The sequence below is a fragment of the Eucyclogobius newberryi genome, unplaced genomic scaffold (assembly GCF_026437365.1).
Source record: "Eucyclogobius newberryi isolate DKJ021-1_F unplaced genomic scaffold, fEucNew1.0.hap1 SCAF_5, whole genome shotgun sequence".
NCBI lineage: Eukaryota > Metazoa > Chordata > Actinopteri > Gobiiformes > Gobiidae > Eucyclogobius > Eucyclogobius newberryi.
In genome coordinates, this window is record NW_027316167.1 from 21,701,447 (window position 1) to 21,709,511 (window position 8,065).

Genomic DNA, 8,065 nt, shown 5'->3' on the forward strand with positions numbered 1-8,065 from the left:
TTTATCTCAGGCAAGAAGCGACCATCGGAGGGTGCGTTTCCCAGCGTAATGGGTTAAGTGCGCCGATTGCTGCGTGCAGAGCAATAGACTCGCAGGAGGTGATGTATAAAAAATGAATAAAGTCTGAGTGGTGCCTGCTGGGAAGGAACAATCAGGGGCGTGTGACTCTGGGTGTAGGGTGCGGGTTGCTCCTGTGTTTCAGTTGAGGGAGAGAAAAAGGCCTTGTTGTGTCGTGAAGTTGTAGGATTGTGTGGTAAAGAACGGTGACGACTTAAGAGCTGTACCTCCAGGCTCGCTGTAAAGATCTCCTCCCACCGTGCGTGTACTAGAAATGAAAAACTGAGCAATCTGCCTGGGGCTTTGAAGTGTGACAGCCGCGGTGACAGATGTAGCTGCTGGGAGACAGAGGTGGAGAGCCTCGCTGTGGATACGCCGCTGTCATTACCAGTGACTCATCGACACTTGATTATACCAAAGAAAACCAAACCTCCTCAAATCCTCATAATGAGTGCTTTGTTTGTCCTAATTCATAATTAGCCTGTTTTATATGAAAGCAAGTAGTGGAACCTTGAATTAGTACTGTAAAAAAATGAAAAGTAATTGGGCCCTCATGGCAAACAAATTGGTTAAATTAAAAGTGAAGAATGCAGGCCTCTCATTTTTAGACTCCCATTTCTAAACATAGAGCTTTATAAAACTAGTCGTATGAGCAGTACTAGAGTATGAGGATGAAATGTCAACTGTAAAAATCTTTTTGTTTTGCTGCTGTCAAGCTTTGAATTTCCCTTTGGATACTTTGGTGTCTGGATTGACGACTCCCCCACTTTTAAATCACACAATCAATTTTAACAGTTTTTTTTTTTCATATGTAATAAATGGTCTGTTTCTTTTGAAGCAAAAAATACTGCAAAAGTACAGCTGTTTTATTTGTGTTAGATTATGGTGATCTTTTTCTATAAGAATGTCTCCTCTTCATGTGTTCAGATGGTGGACAATAACTAACTGCAGAGTCATGACACATTACTGTGACTTGTACTCTCAAGGGCCTTCTCTGGCCTCTAGGAGGCAAGGACATTGGTAAACATTTATTTACAAGGCAATGCTGGGATTACTGCCTCCATATATTTGTACTTTGATCTCACAGAGAATATTTTACTTGTATTACCTTTGATCAAATGATCAGCTGTTGTTCTCGGTTGCTTTTGTCCCACAGAGCTGGGGAAGAAAGCATTCATCCATCAGCTCCTTTTGCTTGGAATATGTTGCAGAAAGACTGGAAATTGTCTGTGTTCTGATCCTTAAATGCCTTTAAATCCAAGTTGGAAACGTTGGAGACTTGTTGTTGTTTGTTGTGTTGTTAAGATTGTTGCTTGCCCCATTTAACAGTTGAACACAGCTAACACTGCTATGTGTCATCCACCTGTAGTAATACAGAAGTATGTAGCCTTATATTTTTGCTCTACCTGCACAGTCTATTTTTTATTGTTATTTATCTTGTTTTTATTGCATTTTCTGTTTTCCTGCTATTCTTGAACTGTGTGTTTCAACACTTAAATTTCCCCATTGTAGGACAATGTTCTATCCCCTATCTTATTTTTAGAACAAACCAAAAAGGGAAAAAAATAGCATTACATTTGTACATTTTAAGACAAATAGACAATCTAACAATTCTCATTTTTGTAGATTAAATAATACTGTAAATAGCGCATCACTTTTTGTCCTGTTGGTGTGTTGGACAGTAATAATTCAAACTGTCTGTGTGTTTTTTCTCCTGAATGTGTGAGTTCATCCTCTCCTCTCTGTCTCCTTCACTTCTCACAGTTGTACTCTGACAGTGCGTGCCTGAGGTTACACCCGGGTCACCATATTGTGTTAATCCCACGGAACACATCAGATCAGCTTGATTTCATTATTGTCGCGATGCCCCATATGCAGCAGCTCAGAGCTACTTAGAGTGATCCTTTTCCTCGTGCTAGAAGAAAATAAGCCGTTCTGTTATCTGCACCACAGCTGAAGCCTATTGTGACGGACAGTGGGCTCGCATCCTACACTGGATTTGGAGCTTGTGTTAAAAGCATGACCATATGTTTTATGTGTTTCTGGTGTTTCTGGTTGTTTTCTCTTTCCTGTTTGCCCAGTGGTAAATGTGACTGATGGGTTTCTTTTAATTCCTTCTCCATTCTGTTTTGAGTGTCTCTGTTTTCCTCAAGCCCTTTATTCAGCGCTTCTTTTGCAGCTGATAAGTGAGGCAGATAGCTGTGCCGGATAATAGTGGCTCTCTCACACACATGAAATGTTTCTGATTCAGTCCAGCAGTTGCTGATAGCACCTTTGCGTGTGTATGTGTTTGTGTGTTTGCTGTGGCGTCTTCCTTCTCAGAAAGAAAAGGGCAGAGGGAGAGGTAATGAGAGGAAGAGAAGAAAAAGATTGTGATTATGCTCTGTGATTTGAATGAAATTACACCTCCAATAGTTCTGTAATCAAGTCCAAAATAATAGAAAAGCCTGCTTGGAGATGGTCATTTAACATTTTTAAAGGATTTTTTTTTCAAACTTCAACTCCAGATGGCACCTGGTTTTCTAATATATCCTGCACAATTTCAAATGCAGAAGGACAATGAGTCCAGCCACAGGATGTCACTAATAGAATAACTACCCGGAATTTCAATCAGGGTTAATAAAGTATCTAATCTCTTCTAATCTTTTCTAATCCATTTACACCTGAACAATCTACATAGTCAACATTACCATTTTGAAATAGATGGACTTCTTTGGTAGTGCGTCAGTACTCTTGCCCTCAGAGGGTCAGGGGTTCAACACTTGATCTCACCTTAGAGCCATAGATACCAATAGACCCTCATTCAGTTACATATAGATGAAACTGAATGATGGAGTGAATATTTCAACTGCTAGAAAGTTCAGCATTTTCCCTCTTGCAACCAGTGGTTAAAAGTAACAAAGTAGCAACAACACGCTCGCGACATTAACGTCCTGGGTTGAGCAGTCAGACCCACTGACCCACAGTTTTGTTTTTTGCAGTGGATACTTTTTATTTTTACTTCCCTACATATAAAAATTAGGCGTTTGTACGTTCTAGTCCTCTACATTTTGGACTAAAAAGTACAAACCTGCTGAAATGGCTGCTTTTTTAAACATGTTTGTGGAGACATTTTACCTAGAGGTGTTTAAACTCCTGTCATTGAGCAAAAATACTGATCAGCAGCACAACTCTTTATCCTCTTTATTAGTTTGCTGTGTGAAATCCATCAACATCTATTTAAAAATCATGCTTAAAATACTTGAAATGGGCAGAGAGAGGAGAGACATTTGGCACATTGTCGAGAGCTTTAATGGAACTAATTTTTCTGCCTCCGTATCTGTACTTTTATATTAAAGTAACAAAAAACACAACACCTTCTCCCTTAAAAACACACGCAGGCCTTTACAGATGCTATGACAGCTTAGATGACATGCAAATATCTGTTGTATTTAGCCCTGGGTTCACTCTGAGCAGTGGGCACCATAAGTTCAGTGTGTGCGGTGTGACAGCCTCATCATATCCACCTTGTTGTATCTGCGCCACACATCCACTGTATACATACACATGTAGAGACGCATGCCCCCCTCCAGGTTGCCTTTGTTCCCAGCATCTGTTTCCCTCTGTGATTAATTGCAATTAGTGAGAGGTTTGAAGGCCTGTAGAAGAACACAGCATGAGGAAAAACATCAAGATTAATGAGGGGAGGCATTCGTCAGATACAGAGGGACAGGAAGGAGAGGGGACAGTGCAGCGGTGAGGGGGGAATGTGGGGGAGAGAAAGATGACATACAGGGAGGGGCTGACGGAGGATGGAGGAGGAGGAAGCAGAGAGAAGAAGCATCCTTAATGACGTAGGAGATGGAGGGAGCACAAGACCATGAAGAGGGAATGGATGGAGCTGAGGAGAGAGAGACACAGCCAATTGTCAAAGCTCAGGCCACAGAGCGCCGCCACAGGGGACTTATTAAATATGGAAATTAGAATTGCTAATTGACCTTTGTTAATCAGCGCAATGGGGGGTAGAAGAACGAGTTGGCATTCTGACTGTGTGGGAAGTAGCCCTTATATAATAATGTAATATGTTGGCTCAAAAATCGCTTTAATGTTGAAACACAGCATAATAGAAGAGCCTGCTGCAATACTGAGACAGGAAATATGCCCTAATAGAATGATCCTCAATTCTTTCTCCATCATAAATGAGTACCTGTTTTGATCTTTATTGTCTCATGCGCTCAAGTACAGTTACAGTTGAAGGTTGGTTAGAGCATTCACTGATCCAAGGGCATGAACATAGTTTGAGTGCTGTTCTCCGTGGCCAAGTTAAGGGCCCTCTTCCTACGTTAACACTGCTCCTCTAATCCTGTTAGTCTCTCGGGGGCCACTGAGGCAAAGGGACAATGGTTGTGAGATCCAGAGGTGGTGCTGAGGGTGAGTGGTCAGCCACACATTCTCTTTTGAACCCCAGACAAGACACCTGAGCTGGTGTCTATGAACTTTTACTTGTTCATTTATGGTCATTGATCATTGTCTGTTCTCCTTTATAAAACATACTCATAACATTTTCTGTATTTCTGAATATACATTTATTAGGGCAGAACCTATATTACTTGAGGAAGAGCTGGAATCTTTGGAGAGTAGCACTTTGAAGGTGGATGTTGCCTATTTCCTCAGAGGATCCAGTGGTGCATGAATCATTACATTTTACCCGGTGCTGCCAGCAGAGGGTGCATTGCACAGCAGCAGTGGAGTTCCCATCCTTTGTCAAGGGTGCTGACTTTACTTCTCATCTATGCAGGAGTAATGGCCAAAATCATCCGGTGTACAGTGTTAATGGCATTTGAATTACAGTGCTGCTAAATTAATTAGGTAAGTAAAGTATGCAACAATCAAAATGTCACAGTAGATGAAGCTGTGCTTTTGGAAGCGAAGGGGGAATCGACAGACTGATTTGTTTGGTGTTATCAATCTGGGTTAGGCTCTGTTGGCTTTGAGCTCGTCTCATCTGTGTACAGTGTGTTTGTGCATGTGTGTAGTGTCACTGTTTGTCTGAGTTTAACGCTGAGCAGGGAGACGCTTTGATTGAGCTCTGCGCCGTAAAGCTGTCTGTCTGCCAGACGGTTTGTCTTCTGGCCAAGACTACGCAGCACACAAGAATACAATGATTATCTGTCAAAAGGCCGCAATACTCTTCACATTCGGGCTTAGGCCTGGACGGGCCTAGATCACACAGTCAAATGACCACAGGATCCTTTACGCCTCAACTTCTCTTTTCTTAATTCTTGAAGAGGTGATGGTTTCCAGCCTTATCATTGTATGTCGTGCTTTTACGTTGGAGTGAACCTTTTGATTTACATAAACTGTTCACCAGTGTAGTAACTATTGTTCTTTTGGTTTGTGCAGCCATGCGTGTGTGTATAGCCCTATACTGTGTCTGAGTCCACACAGCCGCAAGAGAGGAATGTCAATAACCTTTGACCCATGGACTCTTTAATGCGAGGAGTGTGCAGCGATGATGTGTCGGCGGGTAATTGGTGTGCATTAAGAGTGGGTCTATGTGCGTCCTCAACAGCGTCAGGGTACACATGATTTATCACAGATTAGTGGCAGAGAGGCGGGTCGAGGCATTTCTAAAGCTTGGTGTTACCAGGTCAGGTCAGAGGTCATCAGGGGTCATGGTGCTGAGTGGATATCAAAGAGTATCCTGGGAGCAAGTACGGCTGACCAGAGCGAGATAGGCTTCCACAGAGAGACTAGCCGGACAATGGTGAGTAAAAAGAACAAACTCCCATCTCTGCAGCCGTCTGCTGTGTGAGGAATGTAGTTAAGGTCATCGCGGTAGTTCAGAGGTGAAAGGTCAGGGGAAATAGCAATTAGATCTGGTTGAGGTGGGCCCGCTTCTCGATGCCACCTATGTAACATGCACAGGAGTCTCAATGGCATTCAAGCTTGAGTTACCGTGTGACAGATTGACAGCAAATATGTTCCAAAATACGCATCTTAACCAAGTGTGCTCGTACACCCAAACATACATGCAGAAGCAGACAAAGCCCCACAAAAGCAGCTAATTTCACACTGACTCTGCTGGGGCCCTGCTTGGGCACGGCTGTGAAGCACAGACAGAGAGACAGATGGTGCAGGGCTGGCAGGAGGAGTTTGGTCTGTCCGCGCGTGTGTATGCTCTTTCAGCATGTCTACGTATGTGTTTAAATGATTGTTTATGTGCATGCAAAATCGTGTCAGCGCATCCTCCCATGTCTCATTTCAAACACTTTGTACTCCATACACCAGCACAGTGGAGGCTTTAGGCTATGCTAGCAGTGCTTCTCCAGACTGCTTTCTTTTGCCAAGGAGAGTGTCAGAATATGTTACCTTCAGCACAACCTCCACGTCGTCGTAGGTGCTCTTCAACTCACTTGCATTGTGTGCGAGTCATTTGCCTTTTAAGACTGGCAGACTGCAGACAGAGCATATTAAACACAAGACAAACCGGTTTGAAGTTAAATGTAGCTGGCACTGAATGAAACAAGCGCTCGTTGTGTTTCGCTTGAGGTATTGTTTTAGTTCTTCAAGTGAAAATGTGTGCTGGGTGTTGTTTGTGTGTGTGTGTGTGTGTGTGTGTGTGTTGGCGCTAACTGTGATGACTGGTTTTTATGATAGCTCTGTGCATAGCTAAAGCTTGTTAGCATGCTTGGGTTGGCTGAACTGAGGCCAGGGGCGAAGATGAGCAGAAATTGAAATGTGCTTCACAGTGAAATAAACAGGGGCGAATCACTAAAGCACAAACATAAAATGTAAATGTAGTGTAAGGAACAGCATGAATAATATAGGAGGTGCTATCAAGAGGTTTTACCACTCGCCCTGAGGCAAACGGTGTGATGGATGGCGGATAGGGCAGCACTGTGACTGGTGGTGAGGCTGACAGACGACCAGACAAATACTGTGGAAAGACAGGCTGACAGCCAGAGAGCCAACCAGGCAGACACGGAACCAGTGTCATGGCACACGGGGGGAACAGGAGGAGCAAGAAGGTTTCATATTCCCCAGGACAGGTGGTACAGACATGGCGCCCGCTGCCACCTGGCTCCAACGGTCACTGCCCTTCTTCTCCTCGCTCCAACTTACAGTCATAACATTGCTGTGGCTAACTCTCTCCACAACGCACAAATGAGTGTTTTAGTTGAGTTATTAAGATGAGCAAAAAGGCAGAGTGTTGGTGATTAGTGACCACTTTGGATGTGCCCTCTGAGGTAAGCCCCTTGTCCCCTATCGGCAGAGGCCAGACCTTCCCGCTGCTCAGAAGGTCGGTCCCAGAGTCCCCCAAGTAACAGAGGCCACCTGCTCCCATTTAGAGCTCCATGGCCCGGCCTGACCACAGCCCCGCGAGCACCAGGCAGGCTAATTAAACTCAGTGTGGAATTTACTCCAAACTCCTACTCACACCAAGAGGCGCTCACAGCTTTGCCAAATCTCTTCGGCTGCAGCGTGTTCAAATTTGATAACACAAATAGACACACAAAGAATCATCCACCCACGCTTCCTGGACAGGAGGAAAAAGTAAGGAATGCAAATGTTTTATTACTCAAGAACGGAACTGTATTACCCACAATGGCGCAGACACAGAGACGTGATGCTGCCAACAGACTGTCCCATTTTACAAGGGGGGGTGTTCTATTTGGCGCCCGCCTACAGATTCTCTCCTCTCTGATCTCAATGCAGTGTTTCGTATTGTCCCATAACACACTGGGTAGGAACAAGCTTTGACTGAGGCTGTAAATGCAAATCTTTTTGGCATAAAAGAGTCACGCTATCTATGGAATAGTAATATCTAGCATTGTTTTTGAATCATAGCATATTTGGCCTCGCACACATACTTAAAATTACCAGTCTATTTAGAGCACTCTCTGAATCTAAAAGGTACATCAGCATTTGTGGCAATAAAAACTGTCAGAAGGATTATATTTGGGAAATTAAGTATATTATGAATGCCTTTGAAAAGGGCTAGAGGTGGAGGAGGTATATATTTCAA

General features: G+C 43.5%; 2 protein-coding genes across 2 annotated transcripts in view; both read left to right on the forward strand.

The window, feature by feature from the left end:
- The window catches only part of cox4i1 (cytochrome c oxidase subunit 4I1), a 215,925-nt gene that overhangs the window by 137,069 nt on the left and 70,791 nt on the right, over window positions 1-8,065 (forward strand). The window lies entirely within an intron of this gene.
- gse1b (Gse1 coiled-coil protein b) overlaps window positions 1-8,065 on the forward strand; it is a 114,927-nt gene that overhangs the window by 43,639 nt on the left and 63,223 nt on the right. The window lies entirely within an intron of this gene.